General features: G+C 55.7%; 2 long non-coding RNA genes across 4 annotated transcripts; one reads left to right on the top strand and one right to left on the bottom strand.

The window, feature by feature from the left end:
• Positions 1 to 45: 45 nt before the first annotated feature.
• LOC139079447 (uncharacterized) lies at positions 46 to 3,641 on the bottom strand. Its single transcript, XR_011533148.1, has 3 exons — positions 3,529 to 3,641; positions 2,733 to 2,884; positions 46 to 2,290 (listed from the first exon to the last, which is right to left on the bottom strand). It is a non-coding gene; the product is annotated as an uncharacterized lncRNA (long non-coding RNA).
• Positions 3,642 to 3,736: 95 nt separating this feature from the next.
• On the top strand, positions 3,737 to 16,499 carry LOC103543367 (uncharacterized). Of its 3 annotated transcripts, XR_011532587.1 has the most exons (7): positions 3,737 to 4,167; positions 4,308 to 4,393; positions 4,860 to 5,013; positions 5,661 to 5,747; positions 12,052 to 12,166; positions 12,412 to 12,466; positions 13,661 to 16,499. It is a non-coding gene; the product is annotated as an uncharacterized lncRNA (long non-coding RNA). The 3 variants fall into 3 exon arrangements; XR_542874.2 differs by lacking the exons at positions 12,412 to 12,466; positions 13,661 to 16,499 and having other exon boundaries at positions 12,052 to 12,283; XR_011532588.1 differs by lacking the exons at positions 5,661 to 5,747; positions 12,412 to 12,466; positions 13,661 to 16,499 and having other exon boundaries at positions 12,052 to 12,383.
• Positions 16,500 to 23,985: the final 7,486 nt, after the last annotated feature.

The following is a 23,985-nucleotide window of genomic DNA, read 5'->3' as shown; positions in this document are numbered from 1 at the left end:
CCACTGGCCAGAATTAGTCACATGACCACACTTGGCTGCAAGGAAGACTGGGAAATGTAGTTTTTATTCTGAGTGGCCATGTGCCCAGCAAAAATCAGGGGTTCTATTATCCTGGGGGAAATGAGAATGGAAGTCTCTGTGGGAAGAGGAGCGGATTGGGGTCATGAGGGTGGGGCGATAAGTTCAGTTTGGACTGGGATCAGCTGGGGAGGAGACAGTTTACTCCCAGGGCTCGGGGGCTGTACCGTTGTGCCCCCACTGCTGTGTTGCTCTTTTCCCTTGACCTTCTTGAGCACACATCCTCCCACCTCACATGGCACGTGTGAGCCACATCTGAGAGCCCCGCTCCAGCTGCAAATCCAGGGTTTCCTTGGCACCTGCAGGGCTGGGCTGTGAGAATTTTCTGATTCTTCTGAGGTGAGCCATACTGCTCTCTCATTTTGTGGCCAGTGATTTTTTTCCCCTCACTTTAGGGGGTCATTTCCTGCGGCAAAGTCCCCAAAGCAGGGTAGACAGCAATAGGCTTGAGCTAAGCCGCCTCATTCCCCCGGCTGCCCCACAGAGTCAAGTGGCTGCCAAGGAACCCTGAGTCTTGGCATGGAATCCCCAGCACAACCTTTTCCTTTTTCTGACCCCACCTGGAAATGTCCACACACGTGGTCTGCAGCCAACAGCTGGGATGCTGTTCTCCCGGTGATGGGAGGGTAGCCTGGGGCCGTGTAGGAGTAGGAGGTTTTTATGGGACTTGCTTGTGCTGATGCAAAGCCTTACACAGTGTAGAGGCTTTTAACAAAGCAGCTGACACGTGCCTGGGGCTCCTCGATGGAGATCTCCATTCCAGCCCTGCATTCCTTGGCTGGGGGACCACAGGCAAGTTACAGCCTCTGGCTTCTCCTGAGACCCTGACAAGGCTCCATTCCGTGGACTGTAAATCTTAAAATAGACTGCATATCTGTTTTTGCTTTGGCTGCTAGGGAGCTCAGTGCCAACACGGGAGCCTAGTTTTAGGAATCATATTCTTGCTGACTTTCTGCCCTTATTTCTTTATTGACATATTTATTCTTATTCCGCCATTTCTGACATCATAAGTTTTTGGGAACACATTAGGTGAGCCTCATCTGCTTATCCGCACGATGGGGAAAATTTCATCCCCTTCTTGGGTTCTTCTGATGATTATAGGAAAGGAAGGTCCTGGGCAGAAGAGGCTGGCTGGTGCGTGCTGCACTGATGTTGGCAGAAGAAAGTGTGGATTTAGTAAAGCCACACTCAGGCTCTGTACTCCCAGTCAGAGCCGCCCCATTGTAGGTGTCTGCAGCTGTTAGAGATGGGACCAGGGATTTGCCACAGAAAGGCACCTGACCAGGGGGCTGAGTCTTGACTGTCTCCGCCCCACAGAGAGTGGGCTCCGGGAGGGCGCGCAGGGGCCGCACACACAGCAGTGGGAAAGGAGCAACAGCATTCCTCTCTCCTTTCCTGCTCCTCACCCAAGACTGGCCTCTCACTAGGGTGCTGACTGATGGGCTCCCCCAGCCAGGCCTCCAGACAACGTCTTCCCCCAGCCTCCCCCAGGATGCCCTTGGCTTCTGATTCTGTCTGGGCACCAGCTAGTGGGTGAGATTTCCCACTCCTTGGGCCTCTGGAACCCCTGAATGAGGGCAACCCAACTTTCTGGAAAGGCTGGGATGTCCTGGTGTTTGTGAATTTCCCCTACTGTAGGCGTCTTGTTTTATGGACATGGGGCAGGGTGGGTGCTGTTCCTCCTCTGCTTTGGAAAGCTCTTCGAGTGTCCACGAGCGCCGACGACCCCGCAGCTGTGGCTTCATGGAGGAGAAAAGGCTGTGTTCAGGGCGTGCGGGCATCTGCGGCTCCAGGGGCCTCAGCTCTCGCCTCGGACTTGAAACCCATGGAGGTGGGGCCGGTGCCAGCTGCTTTCAGTTCCCATGTGGGAGAGCCAGGCCCCCAGGGGGAGGCCAGGCAGGCTTCTGGGAGCAGGAAGTAAGCGAGAACGTCCTCGCTGGAGAGGCATCTTGGGGTTGGGGGGCCATGGCGGGGGGTCAGAGAGCCGGCTCTGAGCCCCCTCTTCAGCTTCTTCCCTCCTTGGCTCCCCCGCGTTTTGTTCTTGGATCCCAACACAGCAGGCATGCCCCCAGAAATAGGACGTGAGCTGCTTCCTCTCGGAGACCTTTGAGGGCCCCACCGTGCAAAGATGTGAGCCACGATGCGGCCAGTTGTGGCTCTTCAGAGGCCTTCTCCATGACCGTGGCTGGGGTGCTGGGGCACAGCGGGTGCTCTGTAAACAAGTGGTGGAGGGTTAAGCCAGTCTGGGTGTGGCCTGCAGTTTATGCCCACCTCTTGGGGCCTGGCAGGAAACGGCATTCTTCCCTGATTCGGGCTGCGACGGTGGAGTCCCTCAGGGCTGTCTTGTGCCTCCTTCCCTTCTCCCTCCACACATGTCCTGGGGAGGGAGACCCTGGCAGGGAGAGCCTGGCCGCATCACGGCTCTCACATCCCTCCCTCCGTCATTCTGACCTCGCTGACCAGCCAGAGCGCTGAGCTCGGGGCTCGCAGGGGCAGCTGCCCAGGGCCGTCTCCGCCTGGATGACCCACAAAACTTCAAACCTTGTTCCTCCCCCACTGGGCTCGTCTCCTGCCCCGCCTGCCCAGCCCTCTGTGTTCCCACCTCAGTCAAGGGCCCTCTCTCCCGCACACGCTGGCTTACAAACCCGACTGACCTGCTCCCTCTCCTTCCACGTCCTGTCTGTCACCTTGGCCCCTGATTCGATCCCCGCTCTACCTCATGTGTGTCTGCTCTCCATCCTCCCACCTGGCCAGGCGACCACCCCTCCTGTGAGTCTCCTCCGGCTGCCTCTTGCTCATCTTCTCACTGGGGCCAGAGTGAGTTTTCTAAACCACAGACCCCATCATGCCACCCCCCTCCCCTTGCTTAAAATCATTAGGTAGAGCCCGAATTTGAGGCCTTGTGGGCTGGGTTGTCTGGAAGCTGACACTGAAACAGAACTTGGGGTGTGAAGTGTTTATGGGGGATGGACAGCTGAGAAAGGCAGAGGGCGGGAACAGGACTGAGCAGAGGGAGAGGCCGAGCTGTGACACAGGTGGGACAGAGCCCATTAGAGTGCCCCTTACTGGGCCACATGTCTGGGCCCTGAAAACGCGCCCCGCTCTGGTTCACCACCCTGGAAGGGCTGACTGCGGCAGAGTGCTCGCAGAAGCTGAGGTGGGGCCACTGGGGGCTGCCCATGGGGGACCATCTGACGGCCACCCTTCTGCACCTGGGTGGCCAGGCCTTCCTGGAAGGGACACTGGGCGACACATCTCCAGGCCTGCTGGGGTCTGCCACTCAGACCCACTCCTCCATATGCACTTGGGGAGCAGCTCCTGCAGAATTCTGGCTCTCTCTTCCTAAGGGGAGCTCTGAGGAGGAAGCTCCTGGATACCACAGTTGGTCTCAGGGCCATGACTGCCACTCGTCCTGTCCCTCTTGGGTTATGCATTCTCTATTCCCCTCACCCTCCGCTGTCAACTCTGCTGCTTCAGCGGCGCCCCTGGAGGCGAGACTCAGACCCTCCTTCCCGGGGGCCTGAGCCCCCGTCAACAAGCCTTTCGCAGGCCAGCATTGTTATACTTATTCCTCTATGTCACAATTGGCCAAGGAGGCACCAAGCGGCACCTGGTCACACACGTGTTCTTTCCTACCCCCATTGTGACCCGGGGGCCTACTTCTTCCTGTGATCAGTGGGTCGCTCCTGCCTCACAGGTCATTCTTCTTACCTGGAGGCTCATAAACCTGAGATGCCCAACTGCCCAGGGGGCAGCAATATAACTCATTGGGACCCTTTGTGTGTCCCCTGGTGAAAGGGTGTCCCTTTGGGGAGTGAGGGTCTCTAGCCGCGTGGAGCCCCACGGTGGGGGAACGGGAAGTGCAAAGTCCTGGTGGATCGCTGGGGGTCCCCTGCTTCTGTCCCTTGGCTCCTGGACCCCTGCATTTGTTTACCTGCTGGAGACACAGAGGCACATAAAGGCGGATACCGTGTATATGCTGCATCCTGCAGGACGTCCCCATCCTTCCAGAGGCCTGGCCCCGAGCTGGAGCTACAGAGGCGCCCTTAGCAGACAGTTCCAACACTGTCGGGCCAGCAGCTTCTAGTGGTATGGGTCTCGTTGGTGATTTAGGGCCTCTCTTAGGGTGGCTGTTTGCTGGCGTCATCCTTTGTTCCTGCTCCCACATGTACATGATGTCTCTGCCTCAGAATTCCTTGCCCCTCATTTACCAATTTTTTTTCCTTCAGGATCCTAACCAACTGTCCAGGCCGCTCATCACCACTCCTGAGTCCATCTGTGTTCCAACCTCTGGCTGCTTCTCTTCCCACGCAAAGTAGGTGACCGCCTGTAGCTCTGCTGATTGCGAGGCCGCCTGGCGCGAGGGGGTGGTGCAGCTGTCATCTATTTCTGGCTTGCATTCACATGTTGAGCTGACCCATTCGTAAACTCCATTCAGGCATTTCCTTCTCCACGTGGGCATGGGCCTGGGCAGAGGGAGGGGTGCTGAGACGACACTGCTGGGTGCCATGGGGAGGTGGGAACCCGCTCCTACAGTTCGCGCCCTCTGTTCCTCGGTGTCTGATCCTGGATACACCATTTCCATATGACGCTGAATTGCCACTTGGCCCATTAAATCTGGACTTGTTGGGTCTGATAGAACTCAGGATAAGGGGCTGATGGTGCGTGGTGTGACATGGTGTAACGGCCACTCGGTATAACATGGTCAGGCGTCCTGTCTCTAGTAGGACCAAAGGGCATTCCAGGAGTTGTTTTTCAAAAAGTGTGATTCTCTGTTGCAGGTGGCATGGCCTTGCTCTAGAAGTCCAGGGCCCTGTGTTGTGAATGTCCAGCTCAGCAAGCGGCAAACTCCAATGACATCTTTTCCTGCCACCGATACCTCCACCCCGGTGAGGCTGCTGGATCCTATGGGCCAGGAGGCTGCCCGGCTGGGAGGTACAGCACAGCCTGTTCCTGGTCTGGCCCCTGCTCACAGCTGGCAGCCTTTTGCTGAGTCCAGGATGTGGGCTGTCCCCGCTCAGGGTGGAGTCTGTGCCTCTAGAACCAGAACCATCAGACACTGTGCTACCTTCTCCACGGATGAGGGGCGAGGGGCAACAACTTGTCTTTTACCTTGGGCGGATGGCCCTGCATGCCCCTGACCGCTGCATCCTAAAAAGGCTAAGGCTACGGCAGGCCCTGAGATGTCACGGGATTTACCTCCCCCCTCTGGAGCAGCCGGATCTTCCCGAGGCCTGTAGTGGTCCGATTCCCTTTCACTTATCTGGCTCAATCAACATGGTGCCATTGATGAAATTGATCACTATGATTTTCTGGGACAAGGTAGTCCAGACTCTTGGGTCTGTATAATGTCAGGGCAGGCGAGTTAGCACGGCCCCGGGGGAACTAGGCGTGTGTTGTTCATTCCGCACGAATGGACACTATTTCCGACTCCCCTTTTTGCCTGGGATAGAAAAGAACACATGTGTCAAGTCAGTGGCTGCATACCACGTACCTGAGGCCATGTTAATCTGCTCTAGCAAAGACACCACCCCTGGCACAGCCATGCCATCCGGGCATGTGGTCGTTTCTGTCTTCCCCAGGATCCTTTAGGTTTCTGCACAGGCCAGTTGAAGAATTAACCAGAGACTTGATGCGGACCAACACCTGCATCCTCCATCTCCTTAAAGGTGGCACTAATCTCTGTCATCCCCTCTCCTGGGAAGGGATATTGTTTCTGATTTATTATGTTGGCCAAGGAGGGGTTAGTTTCAAAGGCTTTGATCGGCCTTCCCCACTCCCATAGCTCTTACCCTATGCACCAAGGCCCCAGTGTGGGGTGTGCACCAGTTGCTAAGTATACCAATTCCAACTATCCATTTGGGAACAAAGAAATCAATTCTGGGTGGGTCTGAGGACCCCGTGGCTTTGTGGTCCCTTATCTGGTCCAACGTGTCCTGAATCCTAGCCAGAAGCCTACCGGCCAGCGGGGAGGGTGGGCAGATCCCAAGGGGGCATGAGTTGCCCTGAGCGGGGCAGCCCTCTGCGTTGTTTCCCTTTGCAGTGTCACAGCTGTAAGCTCTTGTTGGAAGGGGGGGGTCTATCTCCACAGGCTCGGGGGGGGTTCAGAGTCACTGGGGAGGGAGAGCCTTCAGGGTCCCTGTTGTCCTAGCTTTGGGAGAACGGCCCCCCTCAGTCGGGCGTTTACTCTTCCATGAACTTTGGCCGCTCAGTCTACTGGGTCCTGGGCCGGGTCTGCGGCCTTCTCTGTCCTGCTTGTGGGAGGTGAGAGCCTCAGGGAGGCCTTCTGGGTTTCACACGGGCGTTCCATCGCTGTTACTCACCAGCAGCTGTTGTCACCTTTCCGGAGAGCACCGCGGTGCTTAGCAACAGCCACCATTCCCGATACCCTCATGTCTCCTGTGTCCTCCACGTGTCTCCACCGCGTGCTTGGTGACACCTGTCGGAGCTTCCCTCCCCCCCACCCCCTGGGCTCTTCCTAGTGATGGCTGTCACACCTGTACCACTGTGCTCCTGCTACCCTCTGGGGGGCCTCAGTGCCGGCCGTGGGGCCCAGTGCCGAATAACCTACCTCCCTGCCTTCTTGGGTCATGCCCCATGCCAAATGTCTCGGGTTGGCTTGTCTGGAGGTAGGTGCTGAGACGGATTTGGGGGGCAAGGTGGTCATCAGGGTCGACACCTGTGAAAAGGAGGGGGAAGAAGTGGGTTTTGACAGAGGCAGGAGCCAAGCAGACAGAGGCTCTCCTACGTCCTCGCGCCGGCCCTGGGTGCGGGCTTCCCGGGCCATGTGGCCTGGGTGGGTGGGCAGAGGAGCGGTGGTGGCTGGAGGCCCCTGCTGACCACCTCACCTGTGGGAGGGTGGGAAGTCCCTCCTGGAACGGGCCTGGGGACAGCGTGTCGCATGCCTGCATGGAGCCCCAGCGCATTGCACGGAGTCCCACCTCCACCTTTCCCGTGACCTCTCGGCTGCGGACATGTTTCCGTTCCTCAGACAGTGTCCTCTCTCCTGCCCTGCCTTTGCACACCCTCTTCCCTCTGCACAGTGCTCCGCACCAAGGCAGCTGGCCAACACTTTCCCGTCGTCCCTGTTGGCTTGCACTGGGGGGCGCTCTCCCGACCCTGTGTGGCGGGTCTTCCCTGTTGCAGCGCCTGCTGCACGGAGCCACAGGTGCTCCGATTCCGTCTGTCTTCTCCGTGGGCCTGAGCTCGGTGAGGGCGGGCGTTGTGGCGGCCTTGTCACCCCTGTATCCCCAGCAGGGAGCACAGGGCCTGGCCCGGGAGGTGCTCAGCCCATGTTGCTGACGCCAGCACCGAACCCCTCTGGGCCGGCTGCATCAATGCGCGTGATTTTACCTCACCCTGATCACCACCCTGGAGAGGGTAAGGGGACCCCACTTTACACGTGGGGAAACTGAGACCCTGACCTCCCAGTGCCTGTGGTGAGGCCACATTGCATAGCACCCTGCACAGCCTGCGCAGGTGCCGGGGGCCTCTCTTCGCATCCCCGTGCCCAGGGGTCCATCCCAGGGATGAACTGAGAGCCTTGGCTTCAGGCTCTCTTTCACAGACCCCCCAGCCCAAACTGGTTTTGTCCTTCGAGTCCCAGATGGGGAAAAGCTACCCATGGAACTGTTTGGTCCTCTCTCGGGGAAGGCAGCTGGGGCTACTGTCTGGATGCTGGAATACTGGCATCCATATTATATTGGGATATTGGTGTACTGGGTTTTCTGAGGGGTGGAGGATTTGAAGGAGGCCTGGCAGCCTATGTGGGGGTCTGGCCTCTGTCTCCTGATGTAGCCCCTTGATGGAGCTGACCGGGGGGCTGACCTCCTTCCTTGGAGCAGTCACTGCCTCCCACCTGACCCCCAACAGCCAGATGGTCTCAGGTGCAAAGTGCTTTCTCTCCAGGCTGTGATGTGTCCTCTAGCCACTGTTTGGTCCTCAAGAGAAGGTGAGCTGACTTGCTTCCAGGGGCTCCGGGGACCCACCCTCCACCCTCCCAGGTTCTTGGTCCCCATCCTGTGTGACCTTGGGCAACAACCCCTCCCCGCCCCAACACACACACACTTTGAGTCTCTGCAGCCTCATCTGTAAACTGGGGCTAATAATGCCCGTGCTGCTGAGAAAACGCATGAAAAGTATCAGGCTAATTCCCACACACACAAGGTAATTCCCAGAGCTGCTAGAATCTTCTCCCTTGAAAGAGGAGGAAGGATATAGTTATTTGCATGAATAAAGTGGTTTGCTCGGGGAGTGGGTGACTTCTCTTTACCTTGGAGCTGGAAGAGGGTGTGGGGTGCTGGTGACTGCTTTTGGGGGGGTCACTGGGGGCAGCTAGGAGCCTGCCACAGTGCCTGCAGCCCCGCTTCAGTGCCCCACTGCTCTGGGTCAAGCACTGCCCCCCTCTTGGCTTTGCAATCTGCCCTCCCCCCTTCCCAGATGTTCTCGGAGAGACAGGGAAATGGCCCGGGGCAGCAAGCAGGCAGCCCAGCTGTGGGATCGGCTCACCCAATGGCCTTGGGCAACTCATTTCTCCTCCCAGGCCCTCATTTTCTCTGGCTTGGGAACCTGGGAGTATGGGGAGAGATGGGTTGGAAGCTCTAGATAAGCCCTTAACCTTTCCAACCTTAATTTCCTCGACTCTAAAATGAGGATATGAAAGTGCCTGCCTCCTAGGGGTGTTGTGCAATTAAATGAGATGATGCCATGTCTGGCACACAGTAAGCTCTCAGTAAATGTGAGCTGGTATGAGCATGCCTTTAGTCATAATTGCACACGTCACATTTGCAAAAGGGAGGCCTGCATTGGTGGGGATGGGAGATACAGGACTGCGCCAGCCTCCTCGTGGGCATGCAGACTGGTGTGGCCATTCCGTAGAGACGACGGGCAAATGATCCATGTGCCCGCCCTGTGTGCAGCATTCCACTTCTGGACATACCCCAGTGGGGTTCTGAGCCACCCCGCCAGGGGCATAGACCAGGATGTCCATCTCAGAGGGGTTGGTAGGGGCAGGGTAGGGGGGGTAAGACATGCCCCATGGAAACTGAGCAGCAGCTAGAACCAAATGGACACAGCAACACAGATGGATCTTAGAAACACTGACCCGAACAGAAAAAGTAAGAGAAAGGATGTGAGCTACCACACAGCGCTGTTTATGTAAATTGAGACGGCATGCAGACGGAACGTGCAGACCAGTGTGTCTGAGCACAGGCAGTCAAAATGGTGCTCTGTGGATGCAGGGCCAGCGGGCCTCTGGGTGGGGCGGACAGGAGAGCCCCTCAAACAACAAGCCGAGGGCTGCGCACAGACCAGCAACGACCACGCACCGTGAACGGGGGCGGTGGATGAAGTCAACCTTCTGCAACTGACGTTGAAAGAGTAACAAAAGAAAGAGAGAGGAAGAGAGAGGGAGAGAAGGAAGGAGAGAGAAAGAGAAGGAAGAAAGGAAGGAAAGGAGGGAGGGAATGGGAGAGGGAGGGAGAGAAGGAAGGAAAGAAGAAAGAAAAGAAAAAGAAAAAAGACAAACGCCCAGTCAACTATTCTGTATTAGTGCTGGCAAGGGATTTTGGCTGAGGGCTGTGGTGGAGGCAGCAGCTAAGTTGCCCCAGGGACCCTCAGTCACGTCCTGTAGACGACCCTGCTGACCATAGCTGGAAGAAGATATCCACCCGGCTGTTTTTAACGAGAGCTATGTCCCTTTGTGTCCCCATCTCTAAGCACAGAGACTTTTATTGGGATCGTTGTCCCCCTTTTACAGTAGAGGCAGCTAAGCCTGGGGTGGGTGGGGTGACCCCAGGTTGCACATCCACAGGGGCGGGAAGGCACAGGAGCCCCAGCCCAGCGCTGACTCAGCAGTGGCCTGGCTTGCCCCCTGCCGCACCTGGCAAGGCTGCAACCACACCCCGGGCAGCTCCGCTGCATCCCTACCCTGTGTGCGCCCCCTCTGAGCCGTGAGCATTCATCTGAGCCTAAGCAACCGGCACACCCGACGAAGCCCGTCAGCACGCGTGTGTCCCGGGCAGCTCGCTGGAGGGGACTGTGGTTTTCATTGTGGCCCCGAGGCCCCACGTGAGCCCCCCGGGCCTTTGGCGTCGCAGGGGACCATTCGACGACGCGTGGACAACAGTTTTAGCAGTGAGAGTGTTTATGGCATCGGCGTTCTTGGAAAACGCAGATCCCCGTGACCTAAAGCTGCCACAGCACTGAGCCCAGCACCTGGCCCCCATCTGGAGAATCCTCTGGATTCTTCCAACTCCACCGGCACCCCTGCCTCCTGCCTCCAGCTCCTCCAGGCCTGTCTGGAGCTCCTGCTACCTGTAAGAAAACGCCCTAGCTCTTCCTCAGGATGCTGCAGCCCCTGCCCTGGCCCAGGTCTGAGGGCTGTCACCTCGTCTCCCCCTTCACCTTCCCTCACCTGAAGGCCCCAGGCCAGCGGTCCCAGAATGGCGCCAATGGGCCGAGGCAGGCCCGGCGCAGCCCTCCGCCCCCAGGCCTGTGCTCTGGATGTTCCCACCCTCTTTGATGGATCAACTGACCCTTCCCTTTGGGTGGAGTTGGCCGGTTCATCCAGGGGCCTCGTTCACCTGTCCCCCCCAGCTTGGCGTAGGTTGGGGCAGAACAGCCAACTGCAGACGCAAGACGACTTGCCAGGAGGGTGGGGACGCCCCTTCTCTGCTGAATGAATGCCTGCAGCTGAAGGGGAGAAATGCTCAGGGCTCCTTCCAGGGGCCAGGGATGGGTGGGGCAAGCCTGGCAGAGAAGCTTTGGTGACACCGCATAGGACCAGGTTGTGGGGTCCGTGCCTGGGCAGAGCCCCCAAGGCCGAGGCTGAGACAGAGCTTGGGGTCACGGATTCCTTTGGGAAGTGGCCCAGGGCTGTGAGTGGGGTTGGGGGTGAAACGGGAGGTGGGGACACTGCCTGCAGGTGCCAGCTGCTCAGGCCCATGGAGTCCTCTGGGAAGCTGTGGCGAGGTCTTAGGATCATGTGTCTCCAAGGAAGGGGGAGCAAGTGCTGCAGGGGTCAGAGGTCACCCACAGGGTGCGAACTGCCTAGCACTCTGGGTTGACACACATGATGCCAAGTGGGTTTCCCGGGAGGAAGGCCGGGGGGGGGCGGGGCGGGCAGGAAGAGAGGCTGGGGGGCTCCCGAGGTAAGGCACCTTCAGGTGGCCCCAATGCAGGAGAGCTGAGGCCTGGGGGCTCATGACCACAGCTGTGGCCAGAACAAGAAGTGACCCGAGAGGGTCTCAGGAGTTGCCCAAGATGGGCCCTGTGCTGCTTTGTTTATTTATTTTTAAAAATAACTCGTTCTACCATTGAAAATTTGGGACATACAAACAGTATAAAAAAAGACATAAGGATGGTCTGCCGTTCCAGCCACCGGAGAGAAGCGCAGTTGATGCTTTAGCGTGCCTCCTTTCGATCTTTATTCTCTGTACGGGTGCGCCTCGGCAGCCATGGTGGTGTAGTGGCTAAGGCTCAGTGCTCTCACCACCGCGGCCGGGGTTCATCTCCCGCTCAGGGGACCACCCCACCCGTCTGTTGGTTGTCATTCTGTGGTGGCTGCATGTGGCTGTGATGCTGAAAGTTACGCCACCAGGATTTCAGGTGCCAGCAGGGTCCCCCGTGGTGGGCGGGTCAGTGGTGCTTTCAGGTCAAGACAGGCTAGGAAGAAGGACCTGGCCACCCACTTTCGAAAAAACTGGCCATGAAAACGCTATGAATGGCAGTGGAGCATTGTCTGATACAGTGCTGGATGGCACAAAAAGACTGGGCAGGGCTCTGCTCGCCAGGAGTGGGAATCGGCTGGACGACACTAACAACAGTGCGAGCTTCACACGCAGGCATCGATGTGTGTAGAGGAGACCAGCCGCTTTTGTAATTTTGTATATTGATCGTGGGTTTTATGCAGCTTAATTCTTCCTTTGACACTAATTTCCACGTTCGGTTCCGCTTTTTCTTTGCCTTCTTTAGATGCTCACTTCTCTGACAGCGTGGGCACCTCCTGGCCGTCCGTCAACACTGGTCTCTCATCTGAGACCTTCCCACTGGCCACCCTGCAGAGATGGTGTGATTGCTGCTTACAATGGTGAGGCTTTCCCGCTGCTGGTCTACACGTCTGCCGTTCCAGCCCGCTGGACCGCAGGCTCCAAGGGGCTGGGGCTGTCCAGCAGCGGCACTGTAAGAAATAACTGAGAAAAATGTATGAAAAGTGTCAGAATAATTGTTGGCACAGAGCAGATGCCAGAGCTATTAGCTTCCCCACTTGAGAGAGGAAACGGATGTAATTGTTTGCACGGGGCAAAGTGGGTCTCACTCATTTCTCTGTTTCAGTGCCTAGCATGGACCTTGGCATACAACAGGCACTCAACAAATGTTTATTGACTGGGTAAGCATAGCCACAGTGTATCAGACAGACTATTGTAAACAACTCAGACTAGTTTAAACAAAGAATGGCTTCCAAAACTGGGAAGCCCATGTGCAGCTCTGGCTTCAGGAACAGCTGAATCCAGGAGCTCAACCTGTGTCACTGGGCCTCAGTTTCTCCCTTTTTCCATCCCCTTGCTTGCCTCTGTCTTGGCTTTCTGCACAGAGGAGACAAGAAGGCCTGAAAGCTGTGTTTTTGTTACAGTTTATGATCACAGCTAAAGAGGAGACACCTCCCAAGGGTCCATATAGAAAATTTCCAGGAAGTTTGAAAGGCTGGGCCTGGGTCGTGGACATTGTTCTGTGGCTGCCAGGGATCAGCCCCCTCAAGGCACATTGAATGCTTCTCCTATAAGAAAAGAAAGGGCTTTGTTATTGAAAGATGGGGAGGGGTGCTGGACAAAATGAAAACCACATGGGGCAATTAAAATGTGGAGTGTAGCACACAGATCATTGGGATGGGGTAGCAATAGATTTCTCCGAACTATCTGTAATGGTGACCCTAAACTCATTCTTCCCTCCATGAAGCGAGTCATCCCAATCCCAACATCCTACCAGTATGTGATTGGTTCTGGACAGTCACGTGACCCAGTTCTGCTGGGGGCCTCTGGGAAATTCCCACCCCCCACCCCCACCTCCCACAGTACCCTAAGAAGAGATGCTTCCTCTTCTTCCTTGGGCATTGTTGGGCCTGAGTGTGAACCAGAATGGCTGCTGCCATCTTGCCACCAGCTCTGAGGGCAGGAGAGTGAGGGTCTTCCAGGACCCCAGCTCCCAAGGCACTCACGTTGCCCCCCACAGCCCTCCCTGCTCCTGGCTAACCGGCAGGAAACCCGTCTGAATTGGAGTCAGCCGTGACTTGAGGCAGAAACCACCCTAATTGATAACAGCTGTCATGTTTTCTGTGGCACCGAACAGAACTGAGACTTATGTTTCACAATTTACTAGCTGAGTTCATGAGCTTTTGACAGCTCCGTCTCATTTCCGGAAGTTATAAAAATGTTTCTCCTCTGGGAATAGGGGCTGCACGTGCGCCCCATCCTACAACCTGGGTGAAGAAGGAGTTTTGCAGCACAGATGGGGTCCCTGAGACGTGTAAATCATATTTATGTGAAAGGAATCCCATTTCTTTATCGACTCTTGTTGAATTTCGCAGATGCCGAAATCAGCAGACCTAATGAAACTGCAGCCTGTCCTTCTCCAGGCTCCGGAATATTTAAGTGAAGGGGAAACAAAGAGGCTGGGTGACGTCTGAGGGCTTGGGTAAGGGATCTTGGTCTCGTTAATGACTTCAGTTCCAGGGCCCACCCCAGAGTGAGGGGTCACTGAAATATTTGTTGAGTTGATTGTCTTCCCCATTGCAACAAATTAGATTGTTGAACTGGGTGGATGGATGGGTGGGTAGGTGAGTGGGTAGATGGATGAATGAATGGATGGATGGGTGGATGGGTGGGTGGATGGACGGATGGGTGGATGGCGGGGTGGATGGATGAATAGACGGATGAATGGATGGGTGAACCGATGGATGGATGAGTGGATGGATGGGTGTGTGGATGGATGAGTGTGTGGGTGTGTGGATGGATGGACGGATGGGAAGGTGGTAGATTTTGGATGGTTGGATAGATGAGTGAAACTTCCTGCACCAAGCTCTGATTTGGGAAGATGTTCAGACCTGGCTCTGGCTCTTCCAAGGAAGCCCAACATTTTCTCCTCTAATCAAGGAAGGCATGTGCCCTCACACACACTGCGAGCTCTGGCATTTTCAAAGAGGGGCAGGTGAGAATTCATTTTGCTGGTTCAGGGCCAAACAACCTCACCCAGATGCTTCCCAGGGTCTGTTCTGGGAGTCTGGGCTGGGTGTGTGGCTGTAAGCCTGTGTGCGCCTGGGTCTCTGTGTAGATTCCCCTGTGTGTGCACACTTGCTTGTGCATCGCCTGCCTGCTTGCATGTGCATGTCTCTATGTATGTGGCAATGAGAAGACCCATCTGAGCGAGGGTGCGGTGTGTGCCCCCTGAGCTTCAGAAGTCCCGTGGGACATGCCGCTTGAGACTTCTTCTGCAGGGCCTGCTCTGCCCTAAACAGAGACTGTCTTCAAGGCTCTGAACTCTGTGTGTCCCAGATCCACTTACATCCAAATAACCAGAGTTCTCTGCACCCTGCGGGCAGCCAGGGGCTGTTTCTGGACGTCTTGAAACAAAAAGCTGGGCTGTGCACTGTCAGAAGCCACCACGGCCACGGAGGAGGGCTGTTTTGGGGTAGAGGGTGGGGGTGGATCTGCGAACCAGCCCTGGTTTGGGGATGGGGGTGGCACCTCTCCGTTCCGGAAGCCTTTGCTGTCGGCTCCAGCATTGGCAGTTCTGGGAGGGCCCAGGTCCCCCCTCAATAGGGCGATCGTTCCAGTGCCTCTGACTGATCCCCCCACCTTGGGTCCTGGGGACCCCTGATACTCAGGGATGCTATAAATCCCACCCTAACTCCATGGTTCTCTTGGAGCCCTGGCTCTCCCTGATTGTTTCCCCAGACTGCCGGGCCATGGCTAGGACACGGGCCTCTGTGCAGATGCCAGGTGCCTGCCACAGACTCCCACCACCTTCTGTCTGCCTTCCCCAACTGCAGTCACAATGAGCCCTCTAATGGGCTGTCTAAAACCCCGTTTAGATGTTGGGACATCTTGCTAAGAGGCCAGGGCGGGCCTCCATAGTGGTGGCTGCTACCTTTATCAAGCACTTGCTATGTGAACCGTGTGGGTGACACCCACAACCACCTTAGCAGCTGCGTGCCACTGTCAACTCCATTTTCAGAGAAGAAATCAAACCAAAGAGGGGTGAAGTCACTTGCCCAAAGGCCACACAGCTACAAGTAGGGGAGCATAGATTTGAACCAATATCCAGGGTCCGGGCTCTGAACAGCCCACATACTCACCCACACTCCTGCCCTGCCCCAAATGCCCCCTCCACATTGCCCTCCCTATTCTGTCCACGTCTCTGAGAAACGACTGTCGCATGGGGTGAAGCCATCCTGTGCAGACCCACCTGGGCTCCACGTGAAGACTGCTCTGACCGAGACCTCTCTGTGTCTCTGCCTAATGGAGACTTCCACACTAGCTCCTCCAGCCTGACCAGCGGGGGGCCAAGACCCAGCCCCCCACGAGGCGCAGACACCAGGAGATGTGGGCAGGACGGGGTTGACCCTGAGTGGTTCCAAATGAACTGAGTGTAATGGGACAGGGAAACGTTTCCCAGCCGGGAGCTGGCCCCTGAAAGGCAGGGCTTTGCACCCACCTTCACGCCCTTGACGTTGTACGCTCTGCAGTTATTTGCTTAATTAAGACTGGCCCCTCCTTGCCGTGTGACACAGGATCTAGGGGTCTCAGGAGCTCCCAAGCTTATCTGTTTATTGATGGGGGGACCCATTTCTCCACGAAGACAAACCAATTATGGGCGGGGAAAGAAAGTTTGCCTGTAAAGAAAAACGCTTTATCCTTCCACGAAAAAGAGGAGAGAAGCACCCTGTGACGGCTCCTCTCACAAGCCCAGAACTTCGGAGAATGTTGTCTCCACTCCCGTCACACTCACCGCACACCCGAATTCCCGAGGGATGAGTCCCGCAGTGACTTCCCTGTGCCCTTCCTACTCCTGCGCTTCAGAAAACCCCACTTATTTACCGTTTTTCTTCTATGAGTGCTGCTCCCGCCTCTGCTCCTAGCTGGGGGCTGCAGCGACGGGAGCCATGAGCGGGGGTCTGGGAAAAGTGTTGCATTCGGGCTCAGCCCGCTGGTGGTAGGTGACCCTGGCCCTCAGCTCTCGGCCCAGGGCGTCCCCTGTGGGACGCAGGGCTGGGATACACTTCTCACCCAGCCCTTCCTGCTCAGGCATCCAGACTATTTATAACTCCTGGAATTATTTGCTGACACCCGCCGGCTGCTTTTCCTTCTCAAGTGGCCTGTGCAATATCTGGAAGAATGAAAGGCAATAAAAAAGATTCCTTCTGTAAATGATTTATTTCTAGATGTGTCACGGCAATTGCAAACACTTCTGACATCCAGAAGCCTTTAGACCCAGGCTGTATTGTTGAAATCGGGTCTCACGGAGGAGATCCGAGATTGACTGGCGTGTGGGGGCGGGGGGCCGTGTGGGTAATAATCCTCACGGCACAACCGTGTGACAGCCGACATCTGTCTGGCCCCAGGGTCCAGGCGCTGTCACATGCACCTTACTTTACCAGCTCCACAGTCCTCACCGTAACCCTAGGATGGAGGTGCCACTATTATTTTTTTAACAAATAAAATAATTTTTTTTACAAACGGAACAATTCTTTTTACAAATAAGGAAACTGAGGCACAGGGAGACCATGACTCGTCCTTGGCACACGGTTCCTAAGTGGTCAGGCAGGTAGTCGTCCTGGGCCATCTGGCCCCGAGACTGTGTGTGGCATTCTTTCCTTCCAAAGGGGAGAGAGCTGGGCTTGAGCGTCCCAAGCCCAGAGTTCAAATCCTGCCTCTGCTGCAGAATTTCTGGCAGCATGAGCTCGGGCTTGGCATCTGGAAGTCTCTGCTGCAGGAATCCTGCCTCGCTGGGCTCTCTGAGCTTCGCCAATCTGGGCCAGCTGTTGGGCTGTCTGCGGGGCAGTGGCCCCAGGACCGGGACCTGTGACATTCCTCCCAGGCCCTCAGGGCTGCCTCTGTTTTCTCCTGAACAACGAAAGTCGTGCTCTGGGACCCAGCTCTCTAGGAGCTGCCCTGCAGATGCACCCCATGCAACAAGAGCATCTGTTTCCAGCTGGGAGGTTCTGCGGGGTGGGGTAGAGGAACAGGGGCTCCGGGGGCTCCAGGAGCAGCAGCTTCCCGGGGATCCTGGCCGGCCCAGGAAAGGGGAAAGGGCTCGTGGCCTCAGGGCAGGTTCTGGGTGGGAATGTCAGCTTCTCTGGCTCCAGGCTGTCTACCCACCCCTTGCACAGATGGGAACACCGAGTCCGGGGAAGGCAGGGGCTCGCCACACTGACGTTAGTGGCAGCAATTGGTTGAGAGCCCAGTGCAGCCTCTCTTGACTCAGTAATGGTGACATCTAGAAATATTGCTACCAACCACGTTCACCGAGTTCTTGGGCATTTTACAGGCCCCAGCTTGTTCAGTCCTTACACACTCGGTGAGGCAGGCAGTGCCACCCCATTTCCCAGAGGAGGAAGACTGAGGTCCGGGGAGATTGGGACTGCTTCTGCCTTGCATGTTTCATTCTGAGCTTGTGCAGGTGTCCTGAGCTACTCCCCAAGCTGAGGGTCTTGTTTCATGTTGTTCCCCGCCGGCTTCTCATCCCTACTGCCCACCCAGCATCCAGCATGCAGCCGAGCCTTGACCCCGGGAGCCCTTCCCCTTGGGCAGATCCCGGGGTGCTTCATCTGCACAGGGCAGAGGCTGCAGCCGCAGAAGCTCCCAGTGCAGGTCTCGGCTAGTGGCCTCTGCCCAGGCTCAGAGAAGCGGTCTGAGATTCCTCCTTACCCATGTCTGCATGCGACATAACCTGAGTGCAGGTGGCCTGGGGCTCACGGCGTGGAGCCACCTGGGCCCATGTCAAGGGTGGTTGTGGAGCCAACTCCAGGACTCCATCCGGGGCCCCGATGGTGTGGTGATTCACCTCTTATTGCCTCTTCCTTTGGCTCATCCAGGAGTGCTGGAAGTTTGTAGAAACAAGACACAAGGGCAGTGGGTTTGGGGAGGGTGGTACCTATTCTGGAAAGGAAGTGCCAGCCCCCACAGCCCAGCACACAATCACCTGGGCTTGACTGGGACGGCGTTTCTAGGATGTTAGGCAGAGGGGTAAACGCAGTTAAGCCCGCCTCGGGACTCCGCTTGCCTGGGGGGATCCCGGCTCTCCCTCTTCCTGGTTGGGTAAGGTAACCGCCAGCGCCTCCTTGTCCCCATCTGCAAAATGGGAATTATAATGGCGTCTTCTTCAGGGAGTTGCTGTGAAGGTTCATTTGGGGAGCCCGTGTGAGGTGGTACTCTGGGGGGCCCGGCCTTGGAGACCATGTCGCAGCTCTCAGGGGCGGGCTCCTCCGTGCCCGCCTCCTGGATCAGGAGGGCCCCTCGGAGATGCCCTCCGCGTGGCTGTGGCCACAGGGGCCTCCAAGTGCTGAGGCTTCTCTGCTTCGTTGGGAGGCGGAGTGGACAGGCGAGGGCACGCTGCCCTTCATGTTAAATTATGAAGCATCTAAAACGCAGGGAAGAGTGTAGAGAAAAACACAACCGTGACTGCGGCCATGACCCAGATTCAACGCAGAGCAACATTTATTTTTGATTTTTAGACATGAAACAAATGTTCGATATGGCTGGAGCCCCCTTGTTCTCCCTCAAAACTCACCCTCCCCCACCCCCAGAGACACCTTTCGAGGTCACTTTCCATCTCTCCTGCGTGCGTTGTGATGTTGTCGCTGTGTCTGTGTGTGCACGTCCGTAAACATATTTTAGATAATCGGTGCACTTTCCATACACACGGCGTGGTTTTGTACACACGCTTCTGCAGCTCGCTTTTTCCGCTCCCTGTAATTTTCTTTATTGAGGTAAAATTCACATAACACAAAATGAGCCATTTTAGAGTGTGCATCTGAGTGGTATTTAGTGCAGTCACGGTGTTGTGCAGACTCCACCTCTATCTAGTTCCAAAACATCTTCATCGCCCCCAGAGGGGACCTCACATCCATTAGCAGTTGCTCCCCTCCCCCGCTGGCAGCCACCCATCTGCTGTCTGTCTCTGTAGATTTCCTCTTCTGGATGCTTCATACAAACAGAGTCACACAGAATGGCCCCAGTGGGCTCCTGAGGTTTGCCGTGGTAAGACGGGTGGATCTAGTTCATTCATTACAGCTGAGGAAGGAAGGGGCCTGTTGCTCTGTAAGTCACTCACCTGCCCGCCTACCCTGTGTCCTTACAGGGCTTCACCGGGGGGAGGGACCTCCCGGTGCTCCTGAGAACAATCCTCATCCAGGTGTTCTTACCTGATGCTGCATAATGGGGCACCCAGAACGTGGTGCTTAAAACAATTGTGTTATCATTTTCCTGCCTCTGGGGCGGACTGGGCACAGCTGCGCAATCTCTCTGCTGGTCTCGTTTAGATTGTCTCCTGTGGGCAGATCGTGGCCAGCACGATAGGCTCAGGGGACGCAGGAATGGCCGGGCCTCTCCCCCTCTATGGCAGGGTAGCTCGCCCCTTACACGGTGGCTCTGGATCCCAAAAGCATGAAAGCAGAAGCTGCCAGGCCTCCCTAAGGGCTGGACGCAGATGCCCAGACTGTCCCTTCCATTGGTTAAAGCCAGTGACAGGCCGGCCCAGAGGCAGAGTGGGAGGGGCCACACCCAGAGTGGTCCCGGGGGCCATCTCTGAGGACCAGCCCCGAACTGGGATATGGGGCTCCAGATGGGCTTCCTGAGTCACGGTGTGAGCATGGCCAGTTCCTGTGACGTTGTTGAGTTCTCCAAAACTCGTCTCCTGCGGGGTCTCAACAGGGCAGAGCCTTGATCCTGGGGCTCTCAGCATCAGCATCCTCACAGGTTGCCAAGCCGGGTGGGAAGTGGTGTGGCATTGTGGTTTTGGTTTGCGTTTCTCAGATTTCTAGTGAAGGTGCACTAGTTTCCTGTCACTGCTGTGACAAATCACCGTAATTTAGTGGCTTAAAGCGGCACCAAGGTGTTCTCTTACAGTTCTGGAGATCAGCGATCTGACGCGGGTCTCCTGGGCTGAAATCAAGTGTTGGCAGGGCTGTGCTCCTTCTGAAGGCTCTCGGGGAGAAGGCATTTTTTTTTTTTCCCTTTTCCAACTTCTAGAGACACCTGCATTCCTTGGCTCATGGCCCTTCTTCTTTGTTCAAAGCCGGCAGCACAGGATCATCCAGTCTCTCTCCTCTGATCTTCCTGCCTCGCTCCCATAAGGACCTTGTGAGGACATGGGGCCCCCCAGGAAAATCTGGGATCCTCTCCCCACCTTGAAGTCCTTAACTTTGTCACACCTGTAAAGTCTCTTTTATTATGTAAGGGGACACATTCACGGGGTCTGGGGAGTAGGACGTGGGTATCTTTGGGGGCCATTCTGCCCACCACGGGCGGGTGGCCTCACATGTTTGTTGCTGTCCTCCTTTCTTCTTTGGCCATCTCTCTATTGCATGTAGAAGTTCACTGTCTGTATTTTCTGTCAGCTATATGTGCCAAAGGTATGCTTCCAGGCTCGGTGTTGTCCTTTTTTAACTGCGAGGGCACCAGCAGGAAAGAACTGGCACCCTCAAATGGGCAATTTGAGGAGAGTTTAATAAAGGGACTATTTGCCAAGGTGCAGGGAAACCAGCAAAGGACGGTGCAGTACCCAGGCTGGCAACACCAGGAGCCATCGCGACACCTAAGCCTGAAGGGGAGAAGAGCGGGAGGCTTCCTGGATCGAGAGGTGGAGGGTCGGGCAGAGAAAGCCCCTGACAGGAGCAGTGGTCTCAGACACAGCCCACCCATGCCCACCCTGCCACAGGCATCGGGGAATAACTCTCCTGGCCTCAGGATCCCCCTACCCCCGCAGTTCCTGCCGGGGCCTCCGGAGATGGAGAGCCCTGACAGGCCATGGAGGGCAGGCTGCAGCCGGCAACACCAGGTCGAGTCCCGGCTGTGTTTATAGCATCTTTGGTTACAGAGAAGATTTTAACTTTGTCATATAGCAATATTTCCTCTATGTTTGCTTTCTCATTTTTAAATAGGAAAATTTCCCCTATCCTAAGAACATAGAGATATTCTTTTTCTAAGCTTCTGTGTGTGTGTGTGTGTATATATATATATATATATATATTTAAATTATGGTATAAAACACGTATAACATAAAATTTGCCATTTTAACCATTTTCAAGTGTCCAGTTCAGCGGCATTAAGTACGTGTGCATTGATGTGCAACCATCACCACCATGCATCTCCAGAACTCTTTTCATCTTGCAAAACTGAAACTCTGTCCCCATTAAACGCTAACTCCCCATTGTCCCCTCCCCCAGCCCCTGGCACCCACCATCCTACTTTGTCTCTGAATTTGATTACTCTGGGTACTTCACGTAAGTGGAATCATACAGTATCTGTCCTTTTGCGACTGGCTTATTTTTCTCAGCATAATGTCCTCAAGGTTCATCCATATTGTAGTCTGTCTCAGAATTTCCTTCCTTTTTAAGGCTGAATAATATTCTATTGTATGAATATACCACATTTTTGTCTATCCCTCCATCCATTGACAGAGACTTGGGGTGCTTCCACTTTTGGCTGCTGTGAATAATGCTGCTATGAACACAGGCGTGCACAGATCTCTTTAAGATTCTGCTTTCAATTCTTTTGAGTGCGTACTCAGAAGTGGAATTGCTGGACCACCTGGTAATTTTATGTTTTATTTTTTGAGGAAATGCTGTATTATTTTCCACAGTGGCTGGACCATTTTGCGTTCCCACCAGCAGAACACCAGGGCTCCGATTTCGCCACATCCTCACCAACACTTGTCATTTTCAGCTTTTTTTTTTTGATGGTAGCCGTCCTAACAGGTGTGAGGTGGTATCTCATGGTGGCATAGAGATGTTCTCCTACATATTCTTCTAGAAGTTGTAACAGTTTGCTTTCTTTACTCAGATCTTTTCCCCACTGGCAATTTAGCTTTGTGTGGGCCAGGGTTACAGCGTAATTTCCTCCTCAGTGGTCCTCACTCCCACCGACTGCGGACACCTGCGTCACGTGTTCTTACCACAGGGGCGTGAGCCTCCTTCTCTGTTCTGTCGTCTGTTTGTCTCTCCTGGGCCGACGTCTTCCTTTATTATCATCACTTTGTAAATTGCTCTATGCCCTTACTGTGGCTGTGGCGGGATGTATTTTCCGAAGACAGCATGATGCATTCCCCCAGTGTGACGCTGGCATGCCTCCCATCGGATGCTGGGGGTCTCTGTCCCCCCACCTCCAGCAGGCAGGCTTCTGCAGCTACCCGGACAAGCAGCATCTGCAGAGGGGGTGCTGTGTAACTTCCTGAGTTGTCGAGATGCCATGCACTTGTGCCTTCTTCTGTTGGGGCTCATGCTCTTGGATCCCTGCTGACATACTGTGATGACGCCCAGGGTGCACCGAGGGACCCCATAGAGGGATTTGAGCCATAGGCCCAGAAGTCCCCAGCTGCAGCTGGCCATAACCACCAGAAATGTGACTAAGGAAGCTTTTGAGACAACACCAGCCCCAGCAACAGCCCAAGAGACCCTGGGCAAGAATCGCCCAGCCGGCCTCCAGAACTGGGAGAAGTGAGGAGAACGTGACGGTGGTTTGGAGCCGCCAGGTTTGGGGACATCCGTCCCACAGCAGTGGATGACCGAAACACTGAGCTTGTTTTTCCTCATAGCATTTTTTACTCTTCAATATTGATTTGTTGATTAGTACCATCCAGAGTTTATCTGTCCATTATTGTCCCCCCACCTTGAATGGGAGCCGCATTTGGGCAGCACTTTGCTAGTGTTGTGCCTGTGGAACGGGAATCGTGATGGCTCATTCCAGGCCTGGGATCAACACTGATCAGAGGAGTGAACGGATGCACAATGTTTCTCTCCCAGTTCTCTCTTCTCCAGGAATTCTCGTGGCCAGACCTGGGTCCCGCTCCACGTGAATCTGGGATAAGCCGAGAACCGTCTTCTCGGGATTCTGCGTGGCGCTGCTCTGGGTTTACAGACGAGTCTGGGAAGACCAACAGTGTTTGAACTCCTGCACCTGGAGAGCTTTTCCTTAGGGGGAGCTTCCCTGGAGCCTGGTGCATTCCCTACGAGCTGATGCTCCCTGGTTTCTAGTTCTGCGCTGTCTCTGGAGGAGGATGGGTCCCCACTTGGGACTGCTGTGCGGGTCAGGGTGCAAACACAGGTCGGGGGGCATTAGAGAGGGCTCGAGCACTTTCTCTGGGAAGGGGGTCATGGAGATCCAGCTGCTCTCACCGCTGAGCTTGGAGCTCCGGGCTCCGCCCAGAGCATGTGGTTGGGTCCAGCCGTCCCAGAAGGCGGGGTTGGGGGGTAGGAAGCTCAGGCCAGAGAGGCTGGGCTGTGGCCAGGATGGGGGTAGAGCCCAGCATCTTCCTGCAGATGACCAGGTGCCATGAGAGACAGCCACCCTGGACAGAGGATTGTCCCCACCCGCTCTGCTCACTGCATGGCATTTTCCTGCCTCTCCCCAGGGCCTTGAAGGTAAAGCATCGACTCCACACAGGGCCTTCCAGCCTTGCCTCTCATCCCTGCCTGCCCCCTCTGGGCCTCACAGACTTTACTGCCATCGCCCAAACCTGCCAGGATGTTCTTGCCACCAAGGCTCTGCACACATCGTTCTTTCTATTTGAGGCCCTTCCCACCTGACTCCAGATCCTTCATGGTACACCTCCTCCAGGAAGGCCTCCCTGACCTCTGGCCTTGGGTTCTCCACCTCCCAGGCTTTGTGCATTGTTGGTTTCTGTCTCTCCAACCAG

The sequence above is a fragment of the Equus przewalskii genome, chromosome 25, assembly GCF_037783145.1.
Source record: "Equus przewalskii isolate Varuska chromosome 25, EquPr2, whole genome shotgun sequence".
Lineage (NCBI taxonomy): Eukaryota > Metazoa > Chordata > Mammalia > Perissodactyla > Equidae > Equus > Equus przewalskii.
This window is presented reverse-complemented; position numbering and strand designations above follow the sequence as displayed.